The sequence below is a fragment of the Aricia agestis genome, chromosome 17 (genome assembly GCF_905147365.1).
Source record: "Aricia agestis chromosome 17, ilAriAges1.1, whole genome shotgun sequence".
Taxonomy (NCBI): Eukaryota; Metazoa; Arthropoda; class Insecta; order Lepidoptera; family Lycaenidae; genus Aricia; species Aricia agestis.
The window spans coordinates 13,614,763-13,627,348 of NC_056422.1; the positions used below are offsets into that span (position 1 = coordinate 13,614,763).

The 12,586-nt window shown below is 35.4% G+C and overlaps 1 protein-coding gene across 4 annotated transcripts in view; it reads left to right on the top strand.

Moving 5' to 3' along the window:
• The first annotated feature begins 4,092 nt into the window (after positions 1-4,092).
• The window catches only part of LOC121735436 (potassium voltage-gated channel protein Shaw), a 91,419-nt gene continuing 82,925 nt past the window's right edge, over positions 4,093-12,586 (top strand). For all 4 annotated transcript variants that reach the window (XR_006036852.1, XR_006036851.1, XM_042126271.1 and 1 more), the window contains exon 1: positions 4,093-4,255. The gene's annotated coding sequence lies outside the window, so the exon portion shown is untranslated. The remainder of the gene's footprint in view (positions 4,256-12,586) is intronic.

Genomic DNA, 12,586 nt, shown 5'->3' on the forward strand with positions numbered 1-12,586 from the left:
GCTCGCGTCGTCACACCTTGACTGACTGATGATGACAATATCTAAATAATATTTTATTTATAATATTAATTACTGTGTTAAAGCACAAATCAATAGGCGTGATATTTTTCCGTAAAGTGTACCACAAAATGTTCAGGTTGTGACATATACTAGGGCTCGCTTCGCTGGTCCTGATTATTCGAGAATGAGGCTGGATCGCACGATCGTAGCCAAACCATAGTATGGAGGGGTTGGTAGTAATGTTTTTATCAATTAACGGCCGTTCCCAATATTCAATCTATCTCTGGTTTGACATACAACCGATCGCAGCTAACATTGAATTGACATAAAATATATGTCTCTAATGTCTAATGTGAGCTATTCCTATCTCTAGTAGGGCAAAACCAGAGAACCAATTCAGACTGCAACGCGACGAGGCGAGGTGAGGCGAGGCGCGGCATTTGTATGGATTTGACAGATTTCAACTGCGTGAGACGTCTTGCGAATCTGTCAAATCCATACAAATTTAAAAATTCATAGACAACGCGGTCTGAATCAACTCTAATGAGTCTCGTAGCGTAGAGATCGTAACAATCTCGAAGTACATCGCGCACCCGGAAATTAATTAGTGTTGTGTAGACTATGTTGTGCCACAATAGACATAACGACCAGTAGTTCGACTGCAAAGATACGGACAGGTTTCAATATCTGTCAAATTCGTCGGGTTTCACTAGGATTATGAACGGAATGTGCCTCGCGCTGGCTGATATAATTTATTTATAAATATTTAAAATAAAGATTTCAAAATTGGATTCTGACAATTTTAATCGCATGTGCCAAAACACAAACTACAATACGACCAAAGAGGAACACGTCCAGTGAATATGTCATATAAAATTCGTAGGTAACAAGTTATCAACCCTAGCGACGACTTTCGTCATAATACGTCAAATTTAAAAATTTCGACATCAGTTCTAAGTCGGCATACTCTATCATTCTGTCTACTTTGGTTGTGCTATCGAAAAAATATATTTATTGAAAGTTTTTCAATTCAGAAATTCACGGAGAGCCTCTCCCGTGAATTTCTGAATTGAAAATCTTTCAATAAATATATTTTTCGATAATTATTGATTTTTGATAAAAATATAAAGAATAGAACCCCACCTGATACTATGGCCAAACCGTGCGTTCGGGCGGACGCAATTAAATCGAGCCTTATATTTACATCGGAAGTAATTGGTTGTTATTTGTTAAGAATATTATTATGATGTTTGTAGTTTGATGATGTAGAACTTTGTACTTTAATCCTCTTATAAATAAGGGTGTGTCCTAATCAGGTCACAGGACAGACAGACTGATTTTAATGTTAGTATATTATGTTATTAGATATTTCACGTTCTTAAGGCGAAGGAAAACGTCGTGAGGATTGAGGAAACTCGTGCATAGTTAGTTTTAGACGTAAGTTAACCAGTTAATTCTTCTGGACTAAGTGAACTACGACTAACACTAAAATGTCGTGTTTAAATTACACTAATATTTCGTAGACTATCTCTACTAATATTTAAAAAATATTAATATGCCAATGTAAGTTTGTTTTTTACGGTTTTGCTCGAAAACTACCGATCGTCATAAAACTTTATACGCATTAAAGATTAACAAATCATTTTGTAAATTAAACTGTTAGTAAAAAAATATCAGAATATGCTTAGTAGTTATTATCAAGTTTTGAGAACTTGAATGTATCAAATGATCCAGACAAAGCATTTAACAATATATTTAATAGAGTTAAACAGCAATATACTGTATTTACTTCTAAAACGGTCAGCTTGAATAATAAAAGAAATAATTTCAAAAAATGGGCAACTGCAGGTATTAGATCTTGAGGTTGCGACAGTCTTTGAGAAGTTTTTTGCAGACATTCCAGTCTCAACTACAAAGAACTTAAATTCATCACCTACAATTGCAGAAAAAATACTTAGAGAACATGTCAAGGAATGTGATGACAATTTTATTTTTAAAGATATTGACTCCAGAGATATTATCAAGACTTTCAAATCAATTAATATTAAAAGTACCACTGATCTCTGGGGTATGTCCACAAAATTATAAAATCAGTAATTGACATTATTGCTCCTTACCTAGCCTTAGTTTTTAATAATTGTATTAAACATGGTGTGTTTCCAGACTTAATGAAGCACAGCAAGGTGATGCCTCTATTTAAAGCTGGGAAGAAATCAGACCCAGCCAACTATAGACCAATATCCATATTGCCGACTTTAAGTAAAATCTTTGAGAAAATAATTTTAAATCAATTACTTGCTCACTTTAACTCAAATGTTGTGTTGTGTTTAACTAAAGATCGGTCAACAACAGATGCAGGCATTAGTCTTCTGTGTAGTATTTTTGAAGCTGGGAGGGGTCGCAGGATGCACTTGGTATTTTCTGCGATCTCTCTAAAGCATTTGACTGTGTGGAGTATGATACTCTATTAAGAAAACTACACCATTATGGTATAAGGGGCACGGCACTTAAACTTTTAAAATCTTACCTTACAAATAGAACGCAGAGGGTGGAAGTTAACTCCATAAGGTCTAATGGAACCAAAATTAAACTAGGTGTGCCACAAGGGTCCATTTTAGGCCCTTTTCTTTTTCTCATCTATATAAATGATTTACCTTATCTTCTTAAAGATAAGCATGTGATAGTACTTTTTGCTGATGACACTTGACTAATTTTTAATGTGAAGAGGCGACAATTTAATTATGACGAGGTAAATAGTGCTCTCTCAAAAATAGTACATTGGTTTAATGCTAATAATTTACTTTTGAACTCAAATAAAACAAAATGTTTAAAAATTATCTTGCCAAATGTTAGACAAGTACAAACCAATGTACTATTAAATGATGAGAAAATGAATTTAGTAGACACCACCGTATTCCTAGGCATAACGCTGGATTGTAAGTTACAATGGGGTCCACATATTGCAAAACTGGCAGATAAGCTTAGTTCTGCAGCATATGCTGTTAAAAAAATTCGTGAAATCACTGATATAGAGACCGCGCGATTAGTTTACTTTAGCTACTTTCATAGCATAATGTCTCACAGCATCCTTTTGTGGTGAAACGCGGCGGACATTAATACAATATTTGTGCTGCAGAAGCGAGCTATTCGTTTTATTTAGCCAAAGTAAGCAAATCCTTTAAAGGCCAATGTATACGCCTGTACAATAAAATCCCAGAAAATGTTCAAAATCTACCTTTAGACAAATTTATAAAAGCAGCTAAAGAACGTTTGTGTGCTAAAGCGTATTATAAAGTCAATGACTTCATCGAGGACAACACACCTTGGGAATACAGTGGCTCCATGCAGCTTACTTTTCTTTTATTTTTGTTACATAGCTGTAAGCCATTACTTTGTAATTTTCCATTTTTTTAGTAAAAGATGGCCCCGTGCGAGTTTCTTACGCCCGTTCTTCTCGGCGGGGTAGCTCCCGAACCGGTGGTAGACAACGTAGTTTCTTCGTTCGACTTTCAAAAAGTGTATCATGATACCCATTTTGAATAAAAATATATTTTATTTTATTATTTTATTTTTATTTTAGAATATCCGCAGCTGAACATATTATAACTTTTTGGAAGTCATTTGATAACAAAGGTAAGACTGTATCAATCATCCACAACAGATGCAAAGACCTTATTTTTATAATACTTAAACTGAAGTCATTATGGATGGTCCTGGACTCTCACCACTGAAATAAATAATGTCATGACAATAATTACAGCTGTATCATCCCAAGTCGAAAGCTTGTAAAAACAAAGTTAACTTAAGCTGAAACGATGTCAATTCATTTCAAGAGCCCTAGGTTAGTTTGACCCTATTATACATCTGCTCAATTAAAAACGCATTGTTAAAGTGTAAGGAGGACAACGGAAAATAGGCTCTATATGTACGAACTTTTCACTTCACCACAGCAAGGAGTTTAAAGGACCTTCAACGTAGAGATATAGGGGCGATTATCACGTGAACTTCGAGGTAGAATACCTCCGAATGGGTTACTGTTCGTACGCATGCGCGCGCGCTAGTCCATACGTCAGTGAGTCGTAGTTCGTCCGCGGGGGCGCGCGCGACCCGCCAACTCGGCCCAGGCCCAACTATGTGAGCCCAAACTCGGCCCACGCCAGTGCTAAAACGTTGCTTTCCTGTGGATCGATCTGTTTTTGAATATTTTATGCAGTGTCGTGTATCGTGGACCGTGGTACCCCCATCGCTAATACAGGTAAAATAAATTACAGTATTGCGTGCGATTAAAGTATTTAATGTGCATTCGGTTTTTAGATGGTCGCGATAAATATATTAATTATAATTACGACTTATTTGTGTTCGAGTTGGTTACTATATTTAAAAACGAAAAAAAAAACCGACTGGTAAGTCCAGTGTCACTCTTACTGCGCTTATACCTAGACGAATCTAATGAGTAATGACATTCAAGCTCATAACGCGACAAGCTTTGTCTAGCCATCAAACACTCGAAAAAATTAACCCTCTTTCTTGCACTGGTAAAAATGCGCCAAGACATAAACAGACTAAACAACGTACCTACATAGGCTATACACATAAAATTCTTAGATAAATATTGTGTGATTAGTTGGCGCAAAATGTATCAGGCATATCTCGCTGGATACAACCAATTCCTTGAATCTTGATACTGTGCGCCAATTTTCATTCTAATCCATTCAGTAGTTTAGATGCGGAGTGAGTACCCATGTACCTATCTACGGGACAGAAAGAAACTATTATAGTAATATGAATATATTTTACACCATGTATTTATTGCACATAATATGTTCCACCATAACAATTCCAGAAAAGAGCCCCTTCTGAAATTTTAAATATGCGCCTCAAAGCTATGCCTATAAAGCGGGGAATTGACTACCAGGCCGCCCGCTACGGGACGCCCGTCACGGGCAGGTCTGTCGCATGTCTGCTTAAGGTAAGACAATACTGTCAATTTAAAACCAACACCCAAAGGAGGTACGACGACCTCTGTGGCTCAATGGTTGAGAGCATGGTTAGCGTTCAAGCCGGGGGTCGTGGGTTCGAATCTCACCGATGGAACAAAAAGTTTTCAATGTTGCTGGGTCACAGATGTGTATTAATTAATATTATGTGTATAATATAATAAAAATCTTAAAATATATACATATAGTGTAAAAGTATTAAATGTATTTCCGCTATCTGATACCTTAAGCCTAATAATAATTAATAAAAGTAAACACACTTTTCCCCACGCTGTTAATTCTTAGTCTCTCATCTCTCTCTCTTCATCAAAATATAATTGATTGAACCACATGATAATAACAAAACATTAATTTATTAATACAAACATTAAGTTATAATCACAAACTAAAGTTATAATATCTTTTACCTTTTGAAGTTAGTCATTAAAATATTTTCTACCTAGCTGCTCCCCTTTAAAGCTTTCAACATCGCCCAGAATCTACTAGCTTATCAGTAATACACTTTTATTTGACAGTAGTGAATCTATTCACTAACAGTAGGCAGTATATTCACCAGCATGTTAGGCAATAAACAAAGCTTTTGAAAAGCTCCTTAAAAAAGCCTCAAAACCTAGGCATTAGTGTGGTTAGGATCTGGTAAAATAATTGCTTTTTATAAAACCGTGGTTACGCATCGTTTAAACTTGGTTCAGCCGGCGGCTTAGCGGTTCGAACTCGGTTCGTCGCCCCATAATAGCTATTTAATATTAATCGGGAACAGAATCTACGGGAATGCTAAAATGGATGTTTTTACGTAGTATAATGTTATACAGTACAAGGCCGCAGCTCCATTGCACATCGTGGAAAACTTAAAAATCGGCCAAGTGCGAGTTGGACTCGCGCACGAAGGGTTCCGTACCGATACAGAGCAAAAATAGGCTAAAACATAGAATTATCGTTGGGCTAAAAATGTGTTTTTTTTACGGAAGCCCCCTTATATTTTTATTTTAATATTACTATTAAATATTAAAGTACATAATATAACAAAAGAATTTGTAAAAAATTCAAGTGCCTACCTCTTGCTATTATTAATATAGAGTGAAAAAAGCCGAAAATATCAGGTTTGTTGTATAGGAGCCCCCCTTAAATATTAATTTTATTTTGTTTTGAGATATATACGCGGATAGATATTTAAGCGGCAATAGATATATACATAATATGTGAAAATTTCAGAAGTCTAGCTATAGCGTTTCTTGAGACAGATGGACAAACAGACAGACGGACGGACAGACAACAAAGTCTTAGTAATAGGGTCCCGTTTTTACCCTTTGGGTAGAGAAACCCTAAAAACGAAGAGTACGCCTTTTTTCGGGATAAAAAATATCCCATATCCCAAGACTCAAAATATCTCCAATCTCCATACCCAGCAAAAACGGTTCAGAGGTTTGAACGTGAAAAGGTAACAGACGGACAAACAGAAACTTTCGTTTATTAATTCATAATATCGGTATGGAAGTATGGATTGTGTAATAAATAAATAATATTATCAAGTTGTGGCAAATACAACACAAAAACTTTAACTATGGAAGGAAGAAAGGCACTTGCCCTGCAGTGGGACACGGTAGGCTGTAAATAATAATGATTACTAACTAAGCCTTTAAATCAAAACTTTTGTCTGTCTTTTATTAATTGTATTGTGATTTGACACAACGTAAAATTATTTCACTTTTAAAGTTATCTGGTAGATAAGCTTGATTTTTCTTATAGACTTTATACCTATATTCCGAAAATAAAGTCTTGTAACCCGGGGGTTCCGGTAATCACTGATTAGAGCAAAAATATAATATTATAAAGTAAACAACTTGTTATAATAATAACAAATAAAAATGATTTATGTTATAATATTAGGTAGCCCTAAAACCATCAAGTGGAAGTGGGGAACGTGGGAGAGCCATGCTTCGGCACGAATGGGCCGGCTCGAACGGAGAAATACCACGTTCTCACAGAAAACTGGTGTGAAACAGCGCTAGCGCTGTTTTTCGCCGAGTGAGTGAGTTTACCGGAAGCCCAATCCCCTACCCTATTCCCTTCCCTACCCTCCCCTATTCCCCTCCCATACCTACCCTCCCCTATTACCCTATTCCCTCTAAAAAGGCCGGCAACGCACCTGCAGCTCTTCTGATGCTGCGAGTGTCCATGGGCGACGGAAGTTGCTTTCCATCAGGTGACCCGTTTGCTCGTTTCATAAAAAAAAAAAGTTTCAGACGATATTACGATTACGAGTTTTTTTGGAAGCACAGCCATTTTTATGGACGGGAGTCAAATTTATTTGTCCATAAAAGCAGAAAAAGCTCGATGAAGCTTTGGTGATGATATTATTGGGATTAAAAAAACTTATTTTATGTTGAACCTCGTAATATTACCACTTCACTGAGCAATCCTAATCAGCACCCCCTCACCCCACTTTTAGTGCAAAAACTTCAAAGCTTTTAAATGCACTTAATGTTAAAAGTCAGTCAAAAGTTGTTGAATACTTTATTTCATTCTTACATATCGCACCTTCGTCATTAAGAGGGCGACTAACCCCACAAATCAAACATCGTTCTTCTCTCTTCACACTCACGCCCGATTTTCATAAGCCAGGTGAAAAAAACGACGCGGATTCATCGCCAAATTAGTTTTTTCTCAATAACTCGATAAATATACAATATTTTAAGAATCCGCTAGGTCGATCTCTCAATGATAGAATTTTATACAATGTGTTAAAATATTAACTTAGTTCAATGCACGGTTATGGCAATAAATGAAAAATTCGTGAAAATTAGATGCATCTTTGTGATTTTTTTCTATCGAGAAAATTTTAAGATATCGTGTTTTTGCTCAGATCGAATTCTCGGAAATATAATGTAGTATCTAATTTTAGAAAATGAAACAATTCGGCGCTTATTTTCAAGTATAAAATAAGCGCCGAATTGTTTATTATAATTTATGAATTATAAAATTATATTTAGTATAATTTATGAATTATAAAATCGACACTTTAGGGTTAGTCGCCCCCTTAAGGCCATCCCCTAAGCAAACGACCTTGACCATACATTTGCCGCGTTACCGAGATCGCACCTAAATCCTATTTTTTTACTTATCTTAATTCAAAATTGGCCTAAAAAAAATTGAAACTGCAAATAATAATGTACTCGTAGTTAATGAAATTGTCGATCTATTGGCGTGTGTTTCAAATAAACGTAATTTGTAAATTATACTAAGGAGATACTGACTGTATGCTTCAATTTAAATAAATTGGTATTACCTACTTTGGAAACTGATATCATGAGTATGATAAACAAAAATAGGAAATTAATAACAGAGAAAGGAATGTTCATATTATGCTGATGATTATAGCTGTATTTTTTATTATCATTTTGTAGCTTTCAAATTATGAGTTAATAAGACTCTAAAAACGGTAAATTACGGCATCTCCGTAGGGGGAGCGCCTAAATTGCTAAACATGCTCTTAATCCATTGTGCCCTTATCTTACTGAAGGTACGATATTTTGATGGTGGCTAGAATGATCGAAAGCAGTTTTATTTTGACAAAATTGTGCACCAGGTTAATATGGTCTGTTGAATGAACAGGATACGAGCATGCTGTTCCTTCAGCTAGAAGTAAATGAAATATGAGAAATGAACAACAATACTATACGCACAACCAAACCTGTATTGTTGTATTTTGACTAATTATTATTATTAAAATAATTGTTGAAATAAAGAAATAAATAAAAATACACTCCAATTTTTTTTCTTCATTCTATTTAGTTTTTCACCACCCCGTTTTATATTATCACGAGTAAACTAAAATTATTTCCTTTTTTTCAAAAACATGTTTAAATTATAGTTATTTTCCGTTTTAAAACTATTCTATTATTAGTTTTTAGTATCTAAATATAGATCAAGATACCACAATAATAAAACTTGTAGTAACGATATGAAAAACTCAAATAAAAATAGTAGTTTAATCTCTTTGTGACTTTACTTTGGGTGACGGGTGACAAGTGACCCATTTCGTAGTATAACTTAGATTTTTAGTATTGTAAGTTTCTAGTCTGAATGATTATTATGCCTAGGAAATTAGGAATAGCATTGCCATTTTTAAAAATTAGTACTTAAGTATAGTATAAAAAATATGTAGAACTTAGTATTTAAAAATTAGCATCTATAAACTCGTCCCATTGGGACGACATTTCATCCAGAGTAAAGACTAAAAAGAGTTAAATGCGTACAGGAAAATGTGTAATTGGGGACATATTTGATAAATATTTTGTCATCATGTAGTAAAAAAGAATTATAGTTGAATTTCCACTCTGTTTTACGGTATTAACAATACTAGGGTATGGGTAAACTCGACATTTGGGTATTAGTCGTATGTATTTTTAATAATTTCCATTCGCATCTCGTCCTAACCCTCCAGAACCGTGCATTATTAATAGGCGCGGGCGAACGTTTACACGGCGATCTCCGAACTCGTCCTAATGACAATTTTATTGCTTCCTATAAAATATTCAAGCGCCATCTTTCAGGTCTCTTTTCTATATTTATGTAGGGAACAAGTACGAACTATTGGAAGCACATGTCGAGTAGATAATATTGGTTAAGATTTTCGACCCCACTTATAGGAAGTATAGGTAGCACATGTTCGGCACAGTTTGACCGAGTTGATTCATAGGCAGTTAATTGACGGAGCTACGGTATATTTTGATCGCGTTATGTTAAGTTCAGCCGGTACCATAAAGTACCTAGTGGAATAGAGCAACAATCTCGAGATGTCAAACGAAACCGAAATTGGTTAAACATCTGTGTGAAAAAATGTGTGTACATAATTATACACTTACACAAGCATGATTGAACATGAATTCTACGAGATTAAATTGTCGACGTGCGGCACGTGCCGACTGGACGTCAAAAAAAGAGTTCTGCTGTCATGTACCACACGTCTCTTTTTACCACGCAGTAATCTCTCTCGCTGATAGTGACATCTCTCTTGCTCAGGCCTTTGTTTCTCTATTCCGCTAGGGCCGGTACATCACGAATACTTTGACTTGACACTATCTGTCTGACCTTTCAAAGGTCCAATATCTGCCTATGAATAAATTTCTTCGATGTTAACTATAATATTAATAGACCTTGTGCATGAATACAGTGTGTATTCATGCAATAAAGAATACTCTATTCGCCAACAAAATGTATAGCTTTGTCCACACTGTGCCTTTTTTTGTTCATCAAGGGCATGCGTTATAACGCAGTCAACATCGTGAGGCATGCCCGCGACGCTATGACACTTTTCTTTCCAACGCGGGCGGATTTTGACGCATTCAATTATTGAATATGCCAACCGAAAGTTGAATAAAAAGATGATGACGAAAATTAATGATGACATAGCTTTGACAATTTAGTAGGTATTCGCTAGCGAAGCGATGACTTAATATGTCAAATCGCATTCATTTTGTTAGCGGTTACGATCGCTTGCCACTTGTCTAGTAGGGCTGTTCTAGTAATCTGTGCTAATATCTACGCGTAACTTCGCCATAATGTTTAGACTTTAGACACAACTCACATTATTTAGAATACGCTTCGACCTACATTTCCCTTGATAACGTGTTGATAGTGCATTTGAAACAAACCACGTGAAAAGCATTTAGATTATGGTAGGATAAAATAAGAGTGTATTATAGTTGCAAACACTAGATATCTCTGTAGGTAATAAATCCATTTACACAATAAGTATAAAAAATCTTGTTGAAATCGGTTTACCTGTTAAATAAATAAAAAAGAAAATACGTTAAGATGTTAATATTCAGACCTATGCGTTTTATGGATCTTATAAAAATTCTGTAACATGTTATTTATACTTGTTGGATGTTATGTTACAAGTGTTTGTATTTAAAAAAAACCGGGATGGGTTTTTAGGGCCCCGTATCTAAATGGTAAAAATGGGACCCTATTACTGAGACTTCGATGTCTGTCCGTCTGTCTGTCTCCAGGCTGTATCTCAAGAACCACTATAGTTAGACTTCTGAAATTTTCACAGATTATGTATTTCTGTTGCCGCTATAATAACAAATACTAAAAATAAAATAAAATTAATATTTAAGGGGGGCGGCCATACAACAAACGTGATTATTTTGCCATTTTTGCTCGTAATCAATAATGGCAACATAGGCACTCGGAAGATTCACAAAATCCTTAATTAAATTAGTACTTTAATAATTAATAATAACATTAAAATAAAATAAAAATTAAAGGGGGACCGCCTTTTAAAAATAAAATTTTTTGCCAACTTTCGCTCTATAACGGTACGGAACCCTTCGTCCGACTCGCACTTGGCCGATTTTTTTACATACAATTTTAGGAATAACACACAAGATTAAAGACTTAATATACCCGTGAAGATTTCACAGTACCATTACATAGATAAACTAATAAATGTTCCCGACACTGACACCTAGATTAATCTAGTATTAGACCTAACATTGACAGATTGATTGATTGATTGAAGCAGTTCTGAACGAAGTAATTACGATGATGGATCGCCTGTCGTCTGTTGTATTAATTCTGAACTTGTTAATAAGTTTATTAATTAATTTGATAAGCAGATTTGTAACCGAAGGTTGGTAAGTAGAGTTTTGAATTTATTTTATACTATCAGATCCGGCAAACATTGTTATACCACATATTATGCTTGCAAAAGGATGCGTCGTAATTTCAGACGTAAGGGCCAGGCCACAACACTGCGTTGCGGCGTCGTATCGCAAAAACATCATCGCACATCGCAATACGTTGTTACAACGCAAAAATTTCATCGGAAATGTCGCTGACGAATCTCAAAGTTCCACGATGCGTTCTGCGACGTCGTAGATTTTTACGATGCGGCGCGGCAACGCATTGTTGTGGCCTGGCCCTAATGGATGTCACAGCGATCGATCTCTGCTATAACTTCAAAAGACGCGATTGTGTGTTGTTTTGCTCCGCGTTACTTTCAATATGAAATTATTAGTTACGGTACTAGACGATGACCGGCACTCCCTTGCACCAAAATTCGTTTATAGCGCGGGAACTGCATATTTTTTCGACATAAAAAGTATCCTATGGGCTATGTCCTTTCCGGTGACTTAAGGACGCTATCACATTTTTTCACCAATATCAGCGATTTTCCGGTACCATTTTAAAGAATTAGGAGTCTTACTGCGAGGATATTTTGGTTTCAAATGAAAGATAATATATTCATCTCCACGTCTACACCATAAAATTTTTATATACGCACACAAAATTTTCACATAAGTACGTTTTCACCATCACAATAATCGCAAAAGATTAAAAAAATGGGGTTTGATTAGGTACCATTATAGCTAAATACACTGAACTAAGGAAAATAAAAATACAAAAAACGAATAGCTAAATATTATAAGTAAAAATAATTAACATTTCCATTTATAAGAAAAATAAGAAACGCTCTCATATTTCTTCATACAATATTTTCGCCCTATCAAGAACGCGGCGAGCGTCGTAACCGCCACTGTACAAGGCGCGCTGATTTTCAATGTTATTTTAATGTCCTT